This window comes from Saccopteryx leptura, chromosome 5 (assembly GCF_036850995.1).
Source record: "Saccopteryx leptura isolate mSacLep1 chromosome 5, mSacLep1_pri_phased_curated, whole genome shotgun sequence".
NCBI classification, from domain to species: domain Eukaryota; kingdom Metazoa; phylum Chordata; class Mammalia; order Chiroptera; family Emballonuridae; genus Saccopteryx; species Saccopteryx leptura.
In genome coordinates this window covers 68,099,785-68,124,706 of record NC_089507.1, presented here as the reverse complement: position 1 = coordinate 68,124,706, position 24,922 = coordinate 68,099,785, and the positions used below count along the sequence as shown (strand labels likewise).

The 24,922-nt window shown below is 38.0% G+C and overlaps 1 protein-coding gene across 5 annotated transcripts in view; it reads right to left on the bottom strand.

Annotated features, from left to right (window-relative positions):
- The window catches only part of PTPN13 (protein tyrosine phosphatase non-receptor type 13), a 213,712-nt gene that overhangs the window by 182,785 nt on the left and 6,005 nt on the right, over positions 1-24,922 (bottom strand). The gene's annotated exons all lie outside the window — the stretch shown is intronic.

The following is a 24,922-nucleotide window of genomic DNA, read 5'->3' as shown; positions in this document are numbered from 1 at the left end:
ATTTTTCCTCTGATCTGTATTCTATCCTTTCTTCTACTTACTTTTCTACTACATTCTACTTTGATCTTTTTCTAGGTGAAAACTGAAGGTCACTGATTTGAGACATTTAGTACTGTAAGTTTTTCCCTAAGTCTTGCTTTAACAGTTGCATCCCACACATTAACATACTATGTTTTCATCTGTATCCTGAAAAATATACTTTTTCATTTCCTCTTTGAGCCATGTATTAGTTTTCAAATATTTGAGGATTTCCCAGAGATGCTTTGTATGACTTGAATAGATTTAAATGCATTAGAACTTGTTTTATGGCCCAGAATATGAACTATCTTGGTTAATATTCTGTGCTTTAAAGAAAGTGCATTCTGCTGTTGTTGAGTGGTGTGTTCTGTAAGTGTCAGGTCAAATTAGTTGATTGTGTAGTTAAAGACAAGTTCTGCCATTTCATTAAGGTGTTTAAGCCATTTACTTTAAATGTGATTATTGATATAGTTGGTTTTACCATTTTGCTATTTTTTAATTTGTCTCTACTAATTTAATTTGTCTCTACTCACTTTTTTTCTTTTCCTGCCTTTGAAATGACAGTAATTTTTATTTTATCTTCTCTGTTGGCTTTTAGCTATAACTCTTGTTGTTATTTTAGTCATTACTATGGTGTTTATAGTAAACCCTTTAATCTATTTATTATACCACTTCATATAAGAACATACAACTGGCCTGACCTGTGGTGGCAGAGTGGACAGAGCATCAATCCGGAATGCTGAGATCGCTAGTTCGAAACCCCGAGCTTGCCTGGTCAAGGCACATACAAGAAGCAATAGATGTGCAACTAAGGTGAAACAACTATGATCTCACCCCCTCATTTTCTCTCCCTCTCTCCACGAAATCAATGAGCAAAATCTTTTAAAAAGAGAAAAACAGAACCTACAAATGTCTTTCCCCATTTCATAACTGCAGAAGGCACATTCTGAACTATGGTGAGCTAGAAAAAGAGACCTGCACTCATTGACTCTAATATCTGTGAATTAAATTTTTAATTAAAAAAAAAAAATTAGTTAGAAGTGCCAACCTGAGTGGCCCTGACCAGACAACTGAAAACAATCTATGAGACATGTGTGAGGAACTGATGTTATCTGCCAAGCCATCTGCCAACTTTTCTTTATTCCTTTCTCCTTAACTCTTACTTGATCCTCTTTGACTTAGCACCTGCTCTATACTATTTCCTACTTCCCTGATGGCAATGTAGATAAATGGTAAAGTACCTAAGTTTTGGAGTCAGACAGAGTGAGTCTAAGCCCAGCCCATCCATTTAACAGTTATGTAATCTTCAACTAGTTACAGTATTTCGCCGTCCTATAGCTTACCTTCCTCTTTTGTAAAAGAAAATTAAGAGTATTTAATCATAGGGTTGTTAGATGATTAAATGAAATTATATATGTAAAACACCTTGTCCACAATAGTGGTCAAAATGTTGATCGTTTTTTTTCATTAATGCATTTTGAGATTCTTGTAAAGTGCGCCTATTAATCTACTTTTATCAGCTTTTTGTCAATTCCCTTTTAAAAACATGTAATAAAAAATATCATATATATATATATATATATATATATATATATATATATATATATATATATATATATATATAGACACACACACACACACACCAATGTAGTTAGCATTTCCATGGTTCTTCATTTTGTTTTATAGGTCCACCTGGCTTCATTTCTTGTTTACCTTAAGGACTTCAACATTTCTCCTAGGGATGAATTCCTTCAGCTACTGTATCTCTGAAAACGTCTTCATTGTTACCTCATTTTTTAAAGATTGTTTCCAAGTTGACAGTTTTTTTAAGATGTTGCTGCATTATTTCCTTGTTTGCATTATTTCTGAGAAGAAATATATAGTCATCCTTATCTTTTTTCTTTACACAATATCCTTTTTTTTTTCTTTGGCTGCCTTTAAGGTATTATTTTTGTTTTTACTACAGGTGGTGTTGGTGTAATTTTCTTAACATTTCTTACGTTTGGGGTTCACTGAATCTGTGGGTTTATAGTTTTCATCAAATTCTGAAAAGTGTCAGGCATTATTTATTCAAATATTTTTACATTATGCCTTCTTTCTCCTCTCTAGTTACTCAAATGTCATATATATTAGGCATGTGAAGTTATCCCAAATCTAATTATGTACTGTTCATTTTTTAAATTATTTTTGTTTCATTTTGAATAATTTATGTTAGCATGTCTTCAAGTTCACTAACATTTACTTCTGTAATAGTTAATCTACTAATAATTCCACCTAGTGTAATTTTCATCTCTGACATTACAGTTTTCTTTTTCTTTCTTTTTTATTAAATGAGAGAGGCAGGGAGGCAGACAGACTCCCACATGTGCCCCAACTGGATCCACCTGGCAAGCCTGCTATGGGGTGGGGCAATGCTCTGCCCATCTGAGGCCACTGCTCCATTGCTCAGGTAACTGAGCTATTTTAATGCCTGAGGCAAGGCAATGGAGTCATTCACAGTGCCCAGGGCCAACTTGCTTAAACCATTAGAGCCATGGCTACAGGAATGAGGGGGAGAGGGAGGGGGAGGAGAGGGAGAGGGAGAGGGAGAGGGAGAGGGAGAGGGAGAGGGAGAGGGAGAGGGAGAGGGAGAGGGAGAGAAAAAAGGGGGAGGGATGGAGAAGCAGATGGCTGTTTTTCTTGTGTGCCCTGACCAGGAATCAAAACCAGGACTTCCACACGCCAGCCGACGCTCTACTACTAAGCTAACAAGCCAGGGCCTCAGACATTATAGTTTTCATCCTTAGAAGTCGACTTAGCCTTTGAACATTTGAAGAACAGTCAGTCATAAAAATAATTTTATATACTTATCTGTTAATTATAATCTGTTAGCTCTGAGTCACTTTGATTATCTTCTCATTATAGGTTATATTTTCCTGCTTCTTTGCATACCTGGAAATTTTTTATTGCATGCCATATATTGTAAAGTTTATCAAATTGTTGGATGCTGAATATGTTTAAAAGTATTGAATTTTGCTCATGGATGGAGTTATGATTTGAAAACTTGGAAGTTTTAAGATTTGTTAGGCTAGCCTGATTATGGTGGCACAATGGATAGAGCACTGACCTGGGACTCTGAAGTCCCAGGTTCAAAACCCCAAGGTCACCAGCTTGAGCATGGGATTGTCAAAATGATCCCATAGTCGCTGGCTTGAGTAAGAGGTCACTGGTTCAGCTTGAGCCCACTATCCCTTCTCCCCAGGATCAAGGCACATATGAGAAGCAGTCAATGAACAATTAAACTGATGCATCTATGGTTGATGCTTCTCATCTCTCTCCCTTCCTCTCTCCCTCTCTCTAGCAAAATAAATAAATAAAAATAGATAATAGATTTGTTAGGCTAGTCCAGTCTAGGGCTAATTATTTCTTGCTACTGGGGGGAAATTCTTCTGTGCACTCTACCTAGTGCCCCATGAATCCTGAGGTTTTTACAGAGTGGTTTGTGGGAAGAGGCACTATTCCTGGCCTTGCATACATAAGTACTGTTCCCTCTACTCCAGCTCAAGAAGTTTCCTAACATGCAAGTGCCATTGCATACTCAACTGAACACTCAAAAGGGACCTCTACAGATCTCTAAGGTTCTCTCTGTGAAGGTCTTACCTCTCCAACACTCTGTCCTATTAGTTCTAGCTGCCTGTGTCTCCCTTGACTTTAAACAACATCTCCTAAATTCAGAAAGTCTACCATTCTTCACCTGGCTTCACACATCTCGCATGCACCACAGTCTAGAAAGTCTCTTCAATTTAGCAAGCTGGGCAATCATAAGGCTCACTTTGTTTTCCTGTCTCTTGGGAATATCACTGTCTCTTGTTGCCTGATGTCCAGGATCTTGAAAAGAGTTGCTTCACATGTTTTGTCCATTTTTTTAGCTGTTGTGGGCAGGAGGGTAAATCCTGTCCCATTATTTCAACTTGGCTAGAAGCAGAAGTTGTGTGTGCTTGCTTTATTTTCTCTGTACTGAACCACTGTAAATGGCATCTCATTCAATCATTTGTCATGGAATGAGGTCAAATCTTACATGGTTATGAGGCTGCCCCTCTAGATTGATTCTGTGTGGGTATTTTCCTTTAAGCATTTTAAAGGCAGTTATTCTTCTGTTTAAAAAAACACATTTGAAAGAAACAGTATTAAAGCTAAGGAATTTTAATGCTGTGGGGAAGAATGTCTTAAAGTTTGTGCAGCTTAGTAAGTCACAGTAATTTTCATCCTATATAGTTTCTATAAAGATTTCTCTTTTATAGTTCTTGGAAATAAAAAGAACATTCAGGAGAAGAGCAGGGAGATACTGAATGTGAAGGTAGGAAAAGGAAAAATGGCAGATCTTGAGAAGGAAAGGGGTTGAGAATAAAATTTTTCTAAGAAAACTCATGGAAGCCAAGTCTGAGACATTAACACATAAGACACTGTCTCTATATATTTTGTCTTTTTTTTTTCTTCCTACACAAAAATCCAATGTTTATTTAACTAATATGCTAAGGTGAAAGAGTAAAGCAGACAGCTGGAAGCATTATCATTATTATCACTTCATAAATGTCAAAACAAAATATGGTAAATTCATGAAACTGTAAGGTAGTTAACATAATCTAGGACAGGGGTCCCCAAACTTTTTACACAGGGGGCCAGTTCACTGTCCCTCAGACCATTGGAGGGCCGGACTATAAAAAAAACTATGAACAAATCCCTATGCACACTGCACATATCTTATTTTAAAGTAAAAAAACAAAACGGGAACAAATATAACATTTAAAATAAAGAACAAGTAAATTTAAATCAACAAACTGACCAGTATTTCAATGGGAACTATGCTCCTCTCACTGACCACCAATGAAAGAGGTGCCCTTTCCGGAAGTGTGGTGGGGGCCGGATAAATGGCCTCAGGGGGCCGCATGTGGCCCGCGGGCCGTAGTTTGGGGACCCCTGATCTAGGACATAGGGTGCGTACTAGTTTACTTGGCCTACAGTGATGGCCCACACTGTATTTTTCAAGTGTAAATTCAAGTGTAAATATGTGGTTCATATTTATAAGTTGGTTGTCACAAATTAGAAAGATTTCATATAAAAATCGTGAAGAAAAAGGCGATATAAGCATGCCCAAGGAGGGTAGCAGTGTCTGAGCCCTTTAGCTGACTTCAGTGTCTATCGTTCATTACTGTTTTCCTCCCCCTCCACCACCTCTGGGGCTTCTTGCCCCTACAGGTATTTTTAAGCTAGTGACACCTAATAAGGGTACATATAATATCCCCAAAATTAACTTCTATTTTTAAACTTACAGAAAAAATGTATAAAATCATGTCCATGATATCTATTATTGTTTAAGGGGAAGATAGGATTTCTAGAAAAATACATTGAAAAGAGTTATTTATTTTCTACTAATTAAAAGAAAGCTGTATCTGAGGCACATTTTTAAATTATGGATTCCTGGGGGTCTGGAAAGTATCTCAAAATGTTTATTTTTAACAAATTCATAAGTAACTTGATTATAACTTACTTTGGAAACCACAATGTACCCTACTTTTTGTCTACATTTCAAAAGATACACATAAAAGGAAGCATAATTAGAAAGGGCATACTTTTCTTCCCAATAATGTGCTCTATTTAAGAAAAAAAAATCAGAACTTTAAATATGCAATAGGAGACCTGACCTGTGGTGGCGCAGTGGATAAAGCATTGACCTGGAAATGCTGAGGTTGCCGGTTCAAAACCCTGGGCTTGCCTGGTCAAGGCACATATAGGAGTTGATGCTTCCAGCTCCTCTCCACTTCTTTCTCTGTCTCTCTCTCCTCTCTCTCTCTCCCTCTCTGTCTCTCTCCCTTTCTCTCTGCTCTCTAAAATGAATAAAAAAAAAAATTAAATATACAATAGGAGTAATTCTGTATTTAGTCTTCAATATTTATCCTTAAGCCAAGAAAATTAGAAATCAAGCATATTTTTTAAATTGCTATAGACCAAATATCTATATTCCAAAAATGTCTATATATTGGGATTTCTCTATACCCAGATGCTCTATAAAATAGAAGAATTAAAATAGATCTAAGTACCCCTTCCAACTGTAAAATGACCTAACTTCAGCTATACCCAATATTTGTCAACTTCAGTTAAAAGAAAAATTTCAATTTCACAAACAGTATAAGACATCCAAGTTTTCTTTTATTGCTAACAGGTCTTAAACTGCTAATAAAAGAATAGAGATTAACAGGTCAAAAGTGTGAGAAATGACTAATGAAGTAATTTGAGGGAGGAAAAGGGAAAATCAGAAACATGAAAATGTACTTCAATATAAAAAAAATTTTCTATACCTCTTTTTCAAAAGCAGAGAACTTTTTTTTGCACACTAATAAGGGACATGTATTTTCACATCAGTTTGGCACATTATCATTATCATGCTTCCTTGTGGTGTTGGTAAATATTACTGAAAATGAAGTCTACAGAACAGCACCACAGGGAGAGGACCTGGATGTAAGAATAGAAAGATGACTTACTTTTCAATCTTTGGACTTTTAAATCTTAACCAATACTTGTACCTATTCTAAAAAAATAAAATACTTAAAAATAAGAAAAGGAACTTTACCTGCTATAATAAATTTTTTTTCCCCTGAAGTTTGAAACTGAGAGGCAATCAGACAGACTCCCGCAGGTGCCCGACCAGGATCCACCCGGCACGCCCACCAGGGGGCGATGCTCTGCCCATCTGGGGCGTCGCTCTGTTGCAACCAGAGCCATCCCCAGCGCCTGGGCCAACTTTGCTCCAATGGAGCCTTGGATGCAGGAGGGGACGAGAGAGACAGAGAGGAAGGAGAGGGGGAGGGATGGAGGAGCAGATGGATGCTTCTCTTGTGTGCCCTGGCCAGGAATCGAACCTGGGACTCCTGCATGCCGGGCCTACGCTCTACCACTGAGCCATCCGGCCAGGGCCGCCTGCTATAATAATTAAAGCTTGCACTACTCATCCCCTTCTGAGGGCAAAAATTTTTTTTTACTTTATTAAAGAACTGTTACCTGCATGAAAATACAACTCTTAAGTGAAAAAGAAGGGAATTGAAGACAGTTAAGAAAAAGGGCTAGTAGTGATTTTAATTTTATGTCTCAAAGAGCTCTAATATACAAATTCCACTTCTCCAAATAAGAGCAAGTGTCAACAATTATATTGTGTATAAATTTTAAAGCCATATGATAAACTAAAATTTAGAAACTTCCTATCAGACTCTTTTTATACCAATGAATAATACAAAGCATCCAAGCCTATGGAAAGAGTTGATTCAAAGGAAAAGAAACTTTGTTTAGAGGTTACCAAGAGTTTGGGGTTCTGTAAATAACAGCTGTCAACCAAACCAAACGACATTTTTTAAATGCACTAAGAGTGTAATGGAGAGTTGATCACGATTACTCTTAATGACCACACCATCATAAGATCATTACTTTTAACCATAAACTAAAAGAGACGATCTTCACAATTAAAATACAGTGTATAGCGATGAAGGATGCAGGTTTTGGGAGTAGATAGCATACTGGATTCAAAATGTTGGCTCTTCTACTTAACAGTCGATAAACTTGGACAAATTAGTCTAACTCTACCTCAGTTTTCTTGTCTCTAAGAATGGAGATAACACTAGTATTTACCTTAAAATTGACTTTTCACTACTTTAAACTGCATTTTATGAGTATGTACATCACTATTATTACTAAAACATCCTTCTAAAACAGTAACTTAGCCTCAAGTACAAATTCTAGTTTGTCTCAAGTGTTGGCTAATTAAATCTGATATATTACAATTGGTATTACATTAAAATAAAACTCTTCAAGCAAAATATCATCATCTGTTTCTCAACCTAACAACAGATTCTTTATGTCATGAATTCTTTACAATCTAATTCTTCTTCTAAAACATGTTAGTTTTCCTTTATATATATCACCCTTTTGGGCATTTTTGTTTATTTTTTTATTTTGGTATTTTCTTTTTGGCCTTTTTTTAAATGAAAGTTTTGGCCCTGGCCAAGTAGCTTGCTTGTAGCATTGTCCTGACATGCCAAGGTTATGGGTTCGATCCCTAGCCAGGGCACATAGAAGAATCAACTAATGATGGCACGAATAGGTGAACAGCAGGTCACTGTTTCTCTTCCTTCCTTCATCTCTCTAAAAATCAGTAAATTAAAAAACTATTTTAAAATAAAAGTTTTCATAAAAAAATAAAGCAAAACTAAAAATATGGTTATAATCATGCTTTATTTACTAAGTTTTTTTCTAGTTAATATATTTCCATGTTTTAAAAAACCTCTCATCAACCTAATTTTTAATGATCCACAACATTCCATTGTAAGAATTCAGAATACTTTAAACCATTTCTCCTCTTTAAGCTATTTATGTTGTTTCTAATTTTATACCATTACAAATAATGCTGTGATGACTATTTAAATATTTTTTTAAAATTTTCAAAAGGACACTTTATTATCTTTACTCAACAGTTTAGAGTAACAATGCTATGAAGACCACAGGTCTGTTAGGGGGAACCTTGAGGAGAGAGGGGAAAAGCTGAAAATACAGTGGTACCTTGAGATACAAGCAGACCTATATACTTTCTTTCTTTCTTTCTTTCTTTCTTTTTCTTTTTTTTTCTTTTTTTTTTTTTTGTATTTTTCTGAAGTTGGAAACAGGGAGGCAGTCAGACAGACTCCTGCATGCACCGGACCTGGATCCACCCGGCACGCCCACCAGGGGGCGATGCTCTGCCCATCTGGGGTGTTGCTCTGTTGCAACCAGAGCCATTCTAGTGCCTGAGGCAGAGGCCACAGAGCCATCCTCAGCGCCCGGGCCATCTTTGCTCCAATGGAGCCTCGGCTGCGGGAGGGGAAGAGAGAGACAGAGAGGAAGGAGAGGGGGAGGGGTGGAGAAGCAGATGAGCGCTTCTCCTGTGTGCCCTGGCCGGGAATCGAACCTGGGACTCCTGCACGCCAGGCCGACGCTCTACCACTGAGCCAACCGGCCAGGGCCCTATATACTTTTTTAAGATATGAGCTGCAACTAGGTCAGTATTTTTGTTCGAGATCCGAGCGAAATTCCAAGATACGAGTCAGAATCAACTGGTCATGCTTCAGCACTTTTTAATGACACTTGTTTGCCACATTTCCGTAAATTTTAAAAGGCAGGCAAAAGCAAACCTCTTTGGATAGATTTTTATTCAAAAGTCCTGCAAGTGAAAGTGCCAAAACTGCGGCCAAAAAGGCAAAAACAGGTGATGATTAAATGAAAAATACATAATGTTAAGCTTAGATTAAGTTTAAAGTTAAGAAAGTGCATTTTTTTTACAATTAAGTTTCTATGGTTTCATTTTAAGTAAAGAAAGTGCAGTTTTAGTTTTGTTTAAAGCAGTGGTAGTCAACCTGGTCCCTACTGCCCACTAGTGGGCATTCCAGCTTTCATGGTGGGCAGTAGCAGAGCAACCAAAGTATAAATAAAAAGATAAATTTAACTATAGTAAGTTGTTTTATAAGGACTTATTCTGCCAAACTTAGTGAAAATCTGACATAAAGTACTTGGTAAGTAATTATTATATTATTATATGCTTTAACTTGTTGTAACTCTGCTTTATAAATTTTATATAGTAAAGTTATTTCCCTACTTTATAAATCACCATTACTGTGGAACTGGTGGGCGGTTAGAAAATTTTACTACTAACAGAGACACAAAAGTGAATGGTAGGTATAAAAAGGTTGACTACCTCGGTTTCAAGTAAAGAAAATGCAGGTTTTAGTTTACATTTAATGTTAAGGAAGTATAGTTTTAGTTTACGTGTCTTCAGTGCCTGCATCCCTTCCTCCCTCCCTCCTCCTCTGCCATTCACCTCCGTTAGCCACACTCGTCTGTCTCCAAGGTAAGAATACAGTACACTACCCTTTCGAGAACAGTTGTTTAAGAGCTCATGACAATTTCATAAATTTAGATTCCAACACAGACTGTGGAGTTCTCTTTCATATTTGCTACGTAAACTGAGGTAATATTTTGCTCCTCCATGATACTGCTTGTTTTAAAAGATACTATTCACATGAGATGTTATGGTTAAGATAATTGACTTGGAAGGGAGACAGATACGGATTCAAACTCCCTGCCCCACCACGTATTAGCTGTGTGACTTGTGGTAACTGAAGCCTCTTGAGGCCTCAGTTTTGTCATCTGTAATAAGAATAATAGCATCTATTTTACAGGACTGTTGTAAAGATAAGTAGTATCCTATGTGTCAAAGTCTTCAAATACTGCCTAGCACATAGTAAATACACATACAGTACCTTGTCATTGTAATAATTTTCCATGTTTGTTTACATGGTTTGAAAGACACTGAGTAGTTTGTGTATAAATTATTGGCTTAATCTACAGATTATGATGGCACAAATGCATATTTATAAATTGCTGCATTATATTAAATAGTTTTCAAAATACTGTTCAGTCTAAAAAGCTGTCAAAATATAGAGATATGAAAATAATATTCCTCAGCAGAGCTGCAAAAGAGGATTTAAATAATTTTAAAAATTAAATGATAGTATTTTTGCCTGACAGTGGATACAGCATTGACTTTGGATGCTTAGGGCCCCTGTTCCAGACCCCAAGGTTGCCAGCTATAGTATGGGCTCATTGACATAATCCTGGGGTCACAGGCTCGAACCCAAGGATGCTGGCTTGAGCAAGGGGTCCCTGGCTTGGCTTGAGCTGCCCCACCCTAGTCATCAAGGCACATATGAAAAGCAATCAATAAACAACTAAAGTGAAGCAACCACGGGTTGATGGTTCTCATCTCTCTCCTCCCTCACTCCCCCTTAAGAAAAAAAAAGGTTTTAAAGTAATCATAAACATAAACTTTGCTGCTTTGGCTCTGACTGGCTGGCTCAGTGGATAGAGCATCGGCCCAGAGTGAAGACGCACTGGGTTCCATCCCCAGTCAGGGCACACATAAGAAGCCACCATCTGCTTCTCTTCCCCTCCCACTCTCCCTTCTCTCTCTCTTCCCCTCACAGCCTGTGGCTTGAATGATCCAAGCGTCAGCCCTGGGTGCTGAGGGCAGCTAGGTTGATTGAAGCATCAGCCCTAGACAGGGGTTGCCAGGTGGATCCCAGTTGGGGTGCATAAGGGAGTCTATTTCCCCTCCTCTCACTTAAAAAAACAAAATAAAATAAAACAAATTACTGCTTATAGCCATACCCTTGGTCAGCAAACAGTGGCTTGCGAGTCTCATGTGACTCTTTGGCCACTTGAGTGATTAGCAAAGGCCAGCTTAGGAGTACCCTATTTAAGTTAATAATAATGTACCTACCTATATAGTTTAAGTTTTAAAAATTTGGCTCTCAAAAGAAATTTCAATCGTACTGTTGATATTTGGTTCTGTTGACTAATGAGTTTACCGACCACTGGCATATACCATTAAAACTATTTCTCTTGAGACAAAATAAGAAATTCTTGAGTCTTTTTCACATGATTATAAGGCCAAGTACATTTAAAAGCAAGTTGTCTGAGTGAACTAGGAGTAATTAATAAGTAAGAGTAGTATTCTTCTAGATTTTTTTTTCTTTTTTGCTTAGAAGTATTTGGTAATATAGAAACTAGCAGAAAAAGAAAATACACCTGCCATCTTGTGTACACTTTCTTAAGGCAATGGTAGTTTGATTTGGCCAGCTAAGACACTATTTTTAGAGGCCCACATTGAATGTTGCTGTTACTTAACAATTAGGTAGTCGACTTTAGGCAATTCACCATTATTTGCAACTAGCCAAGAAGTTTTGTAATATGCTCTTCAGGAATTAAAAAATATATCAAGCCCTGGGTTGATAAAATATATATATATTTAATATTTTATTTATTGATTTTACAGAGAGAGGAGTAGGGAGGGAGGGAGAAGTACAGTTACTTCACTTTAGTTGTTCACTGCTTGCTTGTTGCTTGTCGTATGTGCCTGTGCCTTGACAGGGCAAACCCAGGTTTCTAAACCGATGACCTCAGCATTCCAGTTCGATGCTCTATCCACTGTGCCACCACAGGCCAGGTGGTAAAATTATACTTTTGAACTGTGCTTCTTGTATCACATTAGATATAACAGATAAAACAGCTGAACTGAAAATGAAAGGATGGGGTTCATTTCAAAATGTTTTATTTACCAAGTATAATGCTAACATCTAAGAGGATAGAAAATTCTTTTGTAGCCAAAGCAATTTGCAGAAAACATTCCTAATTAATTTAAAAGTTTAAATCCTAGTGATACCTATCATAATACTAAATAAGTATAAAGGCTGACAGTAAAGTCACACTAATGGCAAATAAATACCCAACTCCCAAACCAGAATATCAAACAGCAGAATGAAATTCTTATTTAAACACTTTCCCTGAATTTATAGTTCGGACGGCTCATTTTAAATACAATCCTCAACCCCAAATTAAGTGAACCAAGGAGTAACTAATCCACATAGCATTTTCAGATGAACAAACATCAAACACACTTTATTAAGAGTCAAGATTCTTTGTCAGCTTGTTCTAATAAAGTGGCAGAAAGTAAAAAATGGTAAATATCTTTGACTCAATCAATAGTTGGCTTATTGAGCAAATTCAGAAAGTGCTGGTAAAACCAATTTCCACTTCATCCAATCTATCCTGCTCAGGGAGGGTTCCTTCTTACTGGAGGCCCCAGATTTTACTTGACCATCACTGACTGCAATAATCCTCACACGTGACTCTCCATTTCCCACAGATGTGGACTTAAGACATCAGCGTTCAAATTATTCAACTTCAAAATGATAAGGCCTGTAAGTAAATCCTTTGTCAACTTCCCTTTACTTTCCAAACAGCCATGATTTCTAATCTTTCTCTAGCTCCTCAAACTTCCAATTCCTTACCACTGCCCAAATCACACTTAAAAGATGGTAATCTTGCCTCCTTCAACAGCACTTTCTGAAGATAACAGCAATAAATGTAAATTCTCTTCCAGAACCTTATTTTCTATTCATCAGCAGACCCACATTTATCTTTGTAGATTTCCCTTCAATCTTACAGAAAAATGTTCCTTTCCTAATGAATAAAGCCAGAAACTTTACCATGGGGTCATTCCTTCACATCCAGAAGAGGCTCATTAAAGGAGATAGATGCCTCTTTTTCACTCATTCTGGCATTTTAATCTCTTAATCTCATATAATCTATTTTTTCACTATTTTTTTTAAGAAAAAAAATTTTTTTGCATTTTTCCAAAGCTGGAAACAGGGAGGCAGTCAGACAGACTCCCACATGCGCCCGACAGGGATCCACCCGGCATGCCCACCAGGGGGCGATGCTCTGCCCATCTGGGGGGTCGCTCTGTTGCAACCAGAGCCACTCTAGCGCCTGAGGCAGAGGCCACAGAGCCATCCTCAGCGCCCGGGCCATCTCTGCTCCAATGGAGCCTCGGCTGCAGGAGGGGAAGAGAGAGACAGAGAGGAAGGAGAGGGGGAGGGGTGGAGAAGCAGATGGGTGCTTCTCCTTTGTGCCCTGGCTGGGAATCGAACCCGGGACTCCTGCACGCCAGGCCGACGCTCTACCACTGAGCCAACCGGCCAGGGCTTCTTTCACTATTTTTAAAGTGGAAACTTTTTCTAACCTATGAAACCTCATCTATTTTGCCAATATATACCATCCTCGGCTTTAATGTCCTCCTTTTCCCCCTACTTGTTAGTGTAATAAAATGGATCTTTTGACAGTAATAACACTCAACTGATCACACTGTTCTGTTTCTTCTACTTAAGCCGTCTTTCTTTGGCTCCCTGTGGCATCTGGCACTTGGTCACATACTCCTTGATAGCCTCTCCTAAAGCCCTTCCTTTAACATTACACTTTCCTATTTCTTTTACATGAGATATTTTTCAGTCCCCGTGCTTTTCTCTCTTTCACATACCATCTTGACTCATTCGTCTTTTATTCTGCTCTATGATACACTGCTATTTCCCAGACATCTAATAACGTCTTCAAGGTCACTCAAGCTCGCCTCACCTGTGGTGGCGCAGTGGATAAAGCATCGACCTGTAATGCTGAGGTCACTGTTTCGAAACCCTGGGCTTGCCTGGTCAAGGCACATACAGGAAGCAACTACTATGAGTTGATGCTTTCTGCTTCTCGCCTCCCCAAAGATCAATTTATAAATTTTTCTTAAAAATCATTCAAGCTCTTTGTCCAAGTGAATCTTCTGATTAAATCAAACTATGCTTTCTTCCTTAAAAATTTTATTGCGCTTATTCATTGTTTTCTAATACATGTTTCTTATCTTTTTATCGGTCTTTTTTTTAAACTAGATTTAAAGATTTTTGGTTAAAACTATTTTCCTTTTATTTTTCAGTATTTCTCAAAATACAGAAAACAAGTCTGAATACAGAGTAGTCAAATACTGTAAGCTGCATACTTAGTTCAGACAAGAAACAAGACATTCAAAACAAAAATGAATTTACATTATTTGTAAAACATTTCGAATTGTTGCTGTTTTAACAAAAGTCAAACCTGTGGATATTTTTTTCTACCAATTTCCATATTTTCACATATTCAAGAGGACATGGCAGATTTGCCTATTTTGCTTCCTTTAAAACTTCAACCATTTTAGTCTTAAAATGGCCTATATATAGCTATCATGTCTAAAAAAACTCTTATAAATATAACAATCTAATAAAAGCATAGTTAGTGACCTAATCAAAACAATGTATGCCAGAGAAGCTAGTATACATTGGGTGATAAAAAGATAAGCTATGCTGTTGTCTCAGTATTATTAATATTTCTTGGGTTACTATTTCCCCTAATATATACAGCTGAAGAAAGAAGTGAAAGGTAAAGAGTGTGCCCAATCATTTTATATGTGCAGCAGTTCAGGGATAAAGCTCACAAAACCTTATGGTGCCTGACCAGGTGGTGGCGTAGTGGATAGAGCGTCGGACTGGGATGCAGAGGACCCAGGTTCGAGACCCCGAGGTCACCAGCTTGAGCACGGGCTCATCTGGTTTGAGCAAAAGCCCACCAGCTTGAACCCAAGGTCGCTGGCTCCAGCAAGGGGTTACTTGGTCTGCTGAAGGCCCGCGGTTAAGGCACATATGAGAAAGCAATCAATGAATAACTAAGGTGTTGCAACGTGCAACGAAAAACTAATGATTGATGCTTCTCGTCTCTCTCCGTTCCTGTCTGTCTGTCCCTGTCTGTCCCTCTCTCTGACTCACTGTCTCTGTAAAAAATAAATTAAAAAAAAAAAAAAAGAAAAAACCTTATGGTAAGTATAATTTACATTTTAAAGATTAGACAGAGATTAAATTAGTTATTCAAAATGACTAATTTAATTACTAAAGAGCTAAAAACTATCTAAATTTAAAATCTGTGTTCTTTCTACGTACTACATAACGCTTCCTAATTTAATTTTGAATGTAAATAAACCATGACTCTACTGAGATTTAGTTTTCACAAACACGAACACTTAAGAATGGATATAAATACACTAATTGTCTTTTATCAAAGGTTAACAATAACTCAATTTAGTATTTCAATGGTAGGCTGAACTATGACTTTTTTAAACTGTATAAATGAGCCATAGTAGTTCAAGGAATTAAGTATCAAACAATGCAAAGTAGAAAGTACCAAATGATCTTAATGGCCATAAATCAGCCTCCACAAAAAGTGATTTCAGTTTCTTAAATATCCTTTAGGTCAAGACACATTAATCAGCATCATTTATGTGTTAGATATCAAGTGAGAAGTCAATAACACCAAAACCCCCATCTATGTGTATTATAACCAAATTGGAACTGGAAACAAATGGAGATCAGATATTAGGAAGTCTGGAGATAAAATAATTGGATCCCTAATACCTACTCTCTTCAATTCATTTTGGGCAGCCAACTGCCCAGCACAAAACTACAATTCCCAGCCTCCCTTGAATGTAGACATGGCCAAACCAAAGTCACTGGGTAAGGTTCTCAAGAAAATTCTTTAAAAGAATTAATGCAGATGGAAGGCACACCTTTTTTGCCATTTTCCCAATTTCTTCCATTTTCTGCCTACCTGAAAGGTTATTTTATTTTTTTATTAAGTGAGAGGAAGGGAGGCAGGGAAAGAGACTCCCGCATGAGCCCTGACCAGGATACACCTGGCAAGCCCCCTACCAGGCGATGCTCTGCTCATCTGGAGCTGTTGCTGTTGCTCAGGAACTGAGCTATTTTAGTGCCTGAGGCAAGGCTTTGGTGCCATCCTCAACGCCCAAGGCCAACTTGCTCAAATAGAGCCATGTGGGGGGGGGGGGGGGGAGAGAAAGGGGATCAGTAGAGAAGCAGATGTCGCTTCTGTATGCCTTTACCGGGAATTGAACCCAGGATGTCCACACACCATGCCAATGTTCTACCACTGAGCCAATTGGCCAGGGCCAGGACATTCTGAATAGAATGCTAGGAGCCATTTTGTGACCATGACGCCATCTTGAGGATGAAAGCCATGAAGTAAGGAGTTGGAAAAGAAAAATAAAAGATGTCTGGGTTCATTGCTATATCCTAAAATTTCTACAGTAGATCTGGAGTATTATGTCTGGACTTTAAGATATGTTAGAAGTAAATCCTAAATTCTTTTACTCCATTGTTATACTAAATCTGTTACTAGCACCCCAACGCAATTTCCAATTGCAAGAGCCAGAACAAATCACTGAAATGGTTTTAGATAGGGCACACACAAAGAATATCTCAAGCAGCATTTCCCAACTTAGTGCCCCCATTATGAGACATGTTAAAAGATATATTATGAGGTCCTGGCCGGTTGGCTCAGTGGTAGAGCGTTGGCCTGGCGTGCAGGAGTCCCGGGTTCGATTCCCGGCCAGGGCACACAGGAGAGGCGCCCATCTGCTTCTCCACCCCTCCTCCTCTCCTTTCTCTCTGTCTCTCTTCCCCTCCAGCAGCCAAGGCTCCACTGGAGCAAAGATGACCTGGGCACTGGGGATGGCTCTATGGCCTCTGCCTCAGGCGCTAGAGTGGCTCTGGTCGCGACAGAGCGACGCCCCAGATGGGCAGAGCATCGCCCCCTGGTGGGCGTGCCGGGTGGATCCCGGTCAGGCGCATGCGGGAGTCTGTCTGACTGCCTCCCCATTTCCAACTTCAGAAAAATACAAAAAAAAAAGGATATATTATGAATTCTGCAGTTAAATTGCCAAATAAAATGAAAATGATGTCTATGATATCATCTTGGAGATTCATATATATTAACATATTAAAGGTTCTAAAGTATACACAGGATCTGTTTGGATATGTGCTACAGATATTTTCTAAATAATTTTAGGTTACAATACACAACAATCCCAGAGGCATAGAAACTTATGATTCACAAATATTAATAACTGTTTTGAAAACTATGAACATGTACATTTAAATATACCAGAATTTATAAGCCTGAAAGTGTTACCTTTCAAAAAAGATACTTTGGGAAGATACATACCCATGTCCTTGAATATAATATTATCAAAAACATTTCTGGAATTGTTTTTTCTAATTATGTTTACAGCCATATTTTTAAAATCCCTCCTTTTACTTCATAATCATTTTTCATTTTACATCAATTTATACTCCTTTAACCACTCATCTTTCTAAAACCTGAATAAATACGTTATTTAACTGAATCAAACCCACTCTTAAAGAATAGGGGTTCCACTAGAAAAGATACTCAAAACAACATGTCTTATGCTTTAAAAGTTAGTTGCAAAACATATATACTGTTCTTAAAATGAGTAGTTTGAAGAGAACATGTATTTTCATAAATTCCATGAAATGTTAGAAAATCAGGTACACAGTATATATTATATATATCAAGGAGCCCAAGTAAGAAGTAGAAAAAACATGTAGCCTAGAACAAAGTAGGTCTATAACTTTGAAACAAAAACACATTTAAGTTCATATATTTACCTTTATCTAGTGTTTTGAAAAAATGGTTATAAAGCAAATATATACCCAAAATAATAACTAATATTGGTTAAATACTTGGTATACACTAGGCACTACTCTAAGTGCTATACATGTATTAACTCAGGGGTCGGGAACCTATGGCTTGCATCTGGCTCACAGACAAATCTTTAATAAAAAAATAATAACATTAAAAATATAAAACATTCTCATGCATTACAATCCATGCATTTCCCACCACTCATGTTCATGGTTGCGGGTGGCTGGAGCCAATCACAGCTGTCCTCTGGGACAACACCAAATTTTTATTGGATAATGCATAACGTACATAGATCGTTGTGAGGTCAGAAAGTAAACCTCCCTCCTTTTAATCAAATAGTCAGCTAGCTAATTGCAGAAACCCTTTTGACGAAGAAGATGGCTAAAAGAAAAAAAGATGAGGAGTACCATACTTTTCAGCAGGAATGGACAGAGGAATTCACCTTTGTGGAGAGAGCAGGTTCTGCAGTGTGTCTAATATGCAATGATAAAATTGCATCGATAAATGGTCAAATATAAAGTGGCACTTCAACACACGCCATACTACATTTGCATCGAAATATCCAGCAGGGAACAGCAGGAAGAAAGCATGTCAAGAGCTACTGTGCACAGTGCAAGCTACTCAGCAGCAACTCCGTGTATAAATTCAACAAGGTGACTGGAATTCGGCTAGCTTTGCTGGTGCTTTAGCAATTGTGAGAAACGGAAAGCCATTCACAGATGGGGAGTATGCCAAAACATTCATGCTTGATGTTGCCAATGAACTTTTTGACTTTTCAGATAAAGACAACATAATCAAACAAATAAAAGACATGCCTCTGTCGGCAAGAACTGTTCACAATCGTACCATCATGATGGCAAATCAAATTGAGGCAACCAACACAAGTGAAGGACATAAATGCAGCACCATTCTTTTCTCTTGCTTTGGATGAGTCAACAGACGTAAGCCATTTATCCCAGTTCAGCGTGATTGCAAGGTATGCTGTCAGTGACACACTATGTGAGGAAAGTCTTGCTGTTTTGCCTATGAAAGAGACAACAAGAGAGGAGGATTCATTCAAATCTTTCACTGAGTTTGCTAAAGAAAAACATCTACTGATGGATAAACTTATTTCGGTGTGTACTGATGGTGCTCCGTGCATGGTGGGGAAAAACAGAGGATTCATAGCGCTTCCTCGTGAACATGAAAAGAGACCCATCCTAAGTTTTCTCTGCATCCTACATCAAGAGGCGCTTTGTGCTCGATGTGTGGCCAGCAGCTTGGTGAGGTGATGTCGCTGGTCATTCAGCTGGTCAACTTTATTGTTGCCCGAGCTTTAAATGACCGCCAGTTTAAAACACTGCTGGACGAAGTTGGGAATAATTATCCTGGTCTGCTTCTGCACAGCAATGTGCATTGGTTGTCAGGAGGGAAGGTGCTCAGCTGTTTCGTGGCTTGTCTGAGCGAAATCCAGATTTTTCTTGAAATGAAAAACGTCGAGCATCCTGAGTTAGCTAACATTGAGTGGCTCCCTAAGTTCTACTATCCCGTGGACATGACTGAACATCTGAACCAGCTCAATGTGAAAATGCAAGGCGTTGGAAATACAGTCTTATCCCTTCAACAGGCAGTGTTTGCATTTGAAAACAAGCTGGAACTCTTCATCTCCGACATTGAAACAGGTCATTTACTACACTTTGAAAAACTGGGAGAGTTTAAAGATGCATGCACAGCAAGTGACCCTGCTCAACATCTTGATCTGCAGCAGCTAGGGGGCTTCACATCTAATCTCCTGCAGTCATTCAAAGAGCGCTTTGTAGAATTTTGTGAGCGCACTCATTTTTTTAAGTTCATCACCCATCCACACGAGTGTGCAGTGGACAGCGCTGACCTGAGTTACATTCCCAGTGTCTCCGTCAGAGATTTTGAGCTACAAGCTGCTGACCTGAAGGCCTCAGACATGTGGGTGAATAAGTTCAAACCACTGAATGAAGATTTGGAAAGACTTGCACGACAGCAAGCAGAGTTGGCGAGCAAACACACGTGGGGAGAAATGAAAAAACTTCAACCTGTGGACCAGCTGATTGTCAAAATTTGGAACGTGCTTCCCATCACATACCACACACTGCAGCATGTGAGTATTGCTGTACTGACAATGTTTGGCTCTATGTATGCATGTGAGCAGTCTTTCTCACATCTAAAGAACGTTAATACCAACCTACAATCACGATAACAAATGGAAGTCTCAACACCTGCATGAAGCTTAACTTCACCACGTATCAACCAGACTAAAAAGCCATCAGCAAAACCATGCAGCACCAAAAGTCCCATTAATGGTAAGAAGTACTTTATTCATCATTGGTTAGCAACAGCGTAACATCATTATTAAAAAGAATTCAGAGACTTATTGTACTTTAAAAGTGTTGGTCTTACATAAAATGCACACATTTACTTGTATTTAGTGTTAAACATATTGTATGGCTCTCACGGAATTACATTTTAAAATACGTGGAATTCATGGCTCTCTTAGCCAAAAAGGTTCCCGATCCCTATATTAACTTCTTTGCCCCTTACAACAATCCCATAAAGGAAGCCTGGTTATTATCCTCATTTTGAAGATGAAGAAACTAAAGCACAATAAGACACTGGGGCTAAGACACTTACACAAGGTCAAGTTGGTAAATCAGTCAGAAATCAAAACCCAGGTAGGCTGGCTCCAGAGTCTATGCTCTAAATACCATGGTACTCTCTCTCCAGATCAAACAGGAGTGGTCAACACCATGCACAGCTGCATCTAAAAACAACTAATACATGTTCAGACAGTTACCTACATGTTTGTAAAGTTTTACAAGGCAAGTTAACATGTTATTTAATTTTCTCTTCACAGATGTTGTGTCAATATATCTTGTCAAATGATCGATTTATTTGATATGAACTTAGATGATTAACCACAACTACTCCATTTATCTGCTGTTATGGAAATGTGTCCCCTCTGTGAATAATCAATGCATAGTAAAGTGCTTAGAAGAAAATAGGAATTCATTGTATATTTACTGAAGACAGAACAATTAAAAAGAGAGCTGGGCATCAGAATATGATACTATAAAACAGTCAACTAACTGGTTTGGCTCACTTTAGGTAGAGAAACAATATTACTCATTTCTCAATTAAAGCTTACTATCTCAATAAAATCTTTTTTCCCCCCATTGATTTGAGAGAAAGAGAGGGAGAGAGAAAAGCATCAACTTGTTTCATTTAGTTATTTCATTTAGTTGTATAGTCATTGACTGCTTCCTAGGTGCCCTGATCTGGGTTGAATTGGCCACCTCTGATGTACCAGCCCAACACTATATGCACTGAGCCACTTTTTCGTTTTTTTAAGAAATTTATTTGAGAGAGAGAGAGAGAGAGAGAGAGAGAGGAAAGGAGAAGGAGAGAGTAAGAAACATTAACTCACAGTTGCTTCACTTGAGTTCTTCATTGATTGTTTTTCGCACATGCTTTGGGGGTGAGGGAGGTTCAAGATAAGCCAGTGACCCCTTTTTGCTCAAGCCAGCAACCTGGGGCTCAAACCAGTGACCTTGGGATCACGTAGATGATCCTGTGCTCAATCAAGCCAATGACCCTGCACTCAAGCTGGCGAGCTTGCACTCAAGCTGATAAACTGGCTTGGGATTCAAACCCGGGACCCTCAGCATTCCAGGTCAATGTTCTATTCACTGCACCACCACCAGTCAGGCTCAATACAATCTTAAAATAACTGCAGTTAGAAATCTTGATGTACTAACATAAAAACCTAGATTTGGATGATATTTTTAAAAACAGCTCAGTCTGACTTTCAGTTACACAATGGGTATGATATATTATGTGACCACATTAAAAAAAATTTTATGTAAAAGTTTAAGGAAATCCCCATTAACCTTTAGTAACAGAGAATAATATGCTCTAGACTTTTTTTTATTGTAACTATATAAATTATATGACTATAACATTGGAGGACATGTTGACTTAAATTATAACTGAAGTAACAGTATTGCCAAGTACTATATCTTGTTACTCATTTCCATACACCTCAAAGTAGTACCAGAAATTTAAAGTTGATGAACTCAACCAAATGGAATATATCTACAATACAGTTTTATCTAGTTTTGAGTTGATAATTGAGTACTCCTGAACTAAAGTTTCTATTATATTTATTATTTTTTTAATTATTAGGTTTTTGTTTTGTTTTAACAAAACAGCTTTTCCATCTTTCAAGTGGAGCTATAAGGATACATTTTAGCTTTGATAAATTTTCACAGGGCACATTGAAAATTGAGATGTGTTACATTTGAATCTATGCCTCAAGCTCATTCTATAAACTAGTATAGAGGCTAAAAATCAGAATAAAATTAAAACATTGTGTCAAGAACAAATTTAAACCCCAGCTGAATAGCTCAGTTGGTTGGAGCATGGTCCCAAAGGACAGAGGTTGCTGGTTTGATCCCTGGTCAGGGCACATAAAGGAAAAGATCAATGTTCCTGTCTCTCATTCTCTCTCTCTCCTTCTCTCTAAAATCAATAAATTAAAAAAAAAAGTTTTAAAGAATGAATTTCATTAACAGTATGCTCAACTAATTCCATAAAGTTACATCTCAGCACAAACCAAGAATATGAAAGACAATAAGGAAATTAATTTATCATTTAGAATCTTAGTATATGGGAAATTCCTGTACCAAAACACTAATTACTTCTTTTCAATTCAGAAACTTAATTACATTATATTTTCCAGAAAACATATTTGACTACATTGAGACTTAAAACAATCATTCCTTAATAGTTTAAATGTTTATTTTAAAAATTAAATTTTTCTAGAAAAAGTGTTCAAATAATACTTAAGCAGTGTTAAGAGAAATAAAATTTATTATTATTATTATTAATTTTAATGGGGTGACATTGATAAATCAGGGTACATATATTCAGAGAAAACATCTCCAGGTTATTTTGACATTTGATTATGTTGCATACCCATCACCCAAAGTCAAATTGTCTGGTTTTCTTTGTGACCCTGCCCCTCCCCCCCCCCCATAACCATCACCCTCTTGTCCATGTCTCTGAGTCTCATTTTTATGTCCCACCTATGTATGGAATCATATAGTCCTTAGTTTTTTTCTGATTAACTTATTTCACTCAGTATAATGGTATCAAGGTCCATCCATGTTGTTGTAAATGATCCGATGTCATCATTTCTTATGGTTGAGTAGTATTCCACAGCATATATGTACCAAAGCTTTTTAATCCACTCATCCACTGACGGACACTTGGGCTGTTTCCAGATCTTCACTATTGTGAACAATGCTGCCATAAACATGAGGGTGCATTTCTCTTTTTGAAACAGTGCTATGGTGTTCTTGGGGTATATTCCTAATAGTGGGATAGCTGGGTCAAAAGGCAGTTCGATTTTTAATTTTTTGAGGAATCTCCATACTGTTTTCCATAGTAGCTGCACCAGTCTGCATTCCCACCAGCAGTGCAGAAGGGTTCCCTTTTCTCCACCTCCTCGCCAGCATTTATTCTGTGTTGTTCTGTTGATGAGCGCCATTCTGACTGGTATGAGGTGATATCTCATTGTGGTTTTAATTTGCATTTCTCTAATGATTAGTAATGTTGAGCATGTTTTCATATGCCTATTGGCCATCTGTATGTCCTTTTTGGAGATGTGTCTATTCATTTCTTTTGCCCATTTTTTGATTGGATTGTTTGTCTTCCTAGTGTTGAGTTTTACAAGTTCTTTATAAATTTTTGTTATTAACCTCTTATCAGATGTATTGTCGAATATGTTCTCCCATTGTGTAGTCTGTCTTTTTATTCTGTTAAGAAATAAAATTTCTTAAAAGAGTTCCCTTCACCTGACTGGTGGTGGCGCAATGGATAGAGCATCAACCAGGAACCCTGAGGTCTTCATTCAAAACTCTGCAGGCTTGCCAGCTTGAGCCCAAGGGTCACTGGCTTGAAGCCCAAGGTTGCTGGTTTGAGCCCAAGGTTGCTGGCTTGAGCAAGGGGTCACTGGCTCTGCTTGAGACCCATGGTCAAGGCATGTAGGAGAAGCTATCAATGCACAACTAAAATGAAGCAACTACAAGCTGATGCTTCTCACTCTCTTCCCTCTCTCTCCTTCCCTGACTCTCTCTCTAAAATCAATCAATAACATATTTTAAAAGTGTTCCTTTAGCCTGGCCTGTGGCGGTGCAGTGGATAGAGCACCAAACTGGAATGCTGAGGTTGCGGTTCAAAACATTGGTCTTGCCAGGTGAAGGCACATACAGCAAGCAACCAATGAACAGACAGAGTTTGTTGGAGAAGCAACTATTTCTCATTCCATAACACCCCTCCCCCAGTAAAATCAATTACTAAAGTAATTTACAAAAACAAAAAACGTTCCCTTATTTTAAATAATTTCCAGGCTAGCCTGACCAGTCAGTGGCACAATGGCTAGAGAATAGCCCTGGGATGCTGAGGACCCAGATTCGAAACGCCTAGGTTGTCAGCTTGAGCACAGGCTCACCAGCTTGAGCATGGGATTGCTGGCTTGAGTGGAGGATCATAGACATGACCCAGTGGTCACTGGCTGGAGCTCAAGGTCACTGGCTTGAGCAAGGGATCACTGCCTCAGTTGCTGCCCCCTGTCCCCCATCAAGGCACATGAGAAAGCAATCAATGAACATGCCACAACTACAAGTTGATACTTCTCATCTCTTTACTTTCCTGTCTGTCTGTCCCTTCATCTCTCTTTTCTGCTAAAAAAAAAAATTAAAAAAAAAAAAATCCCAGGCTGTATCTTTTTTCCAAAAACCACCAACTTTAAATCTTTTACCACATTCTCCAGTTATATAATTATTCAAAACTTAATTTAAGTTATTCAACAAAAATGTTTCACTTTTGTTCCACAGACTCCATAAGAACT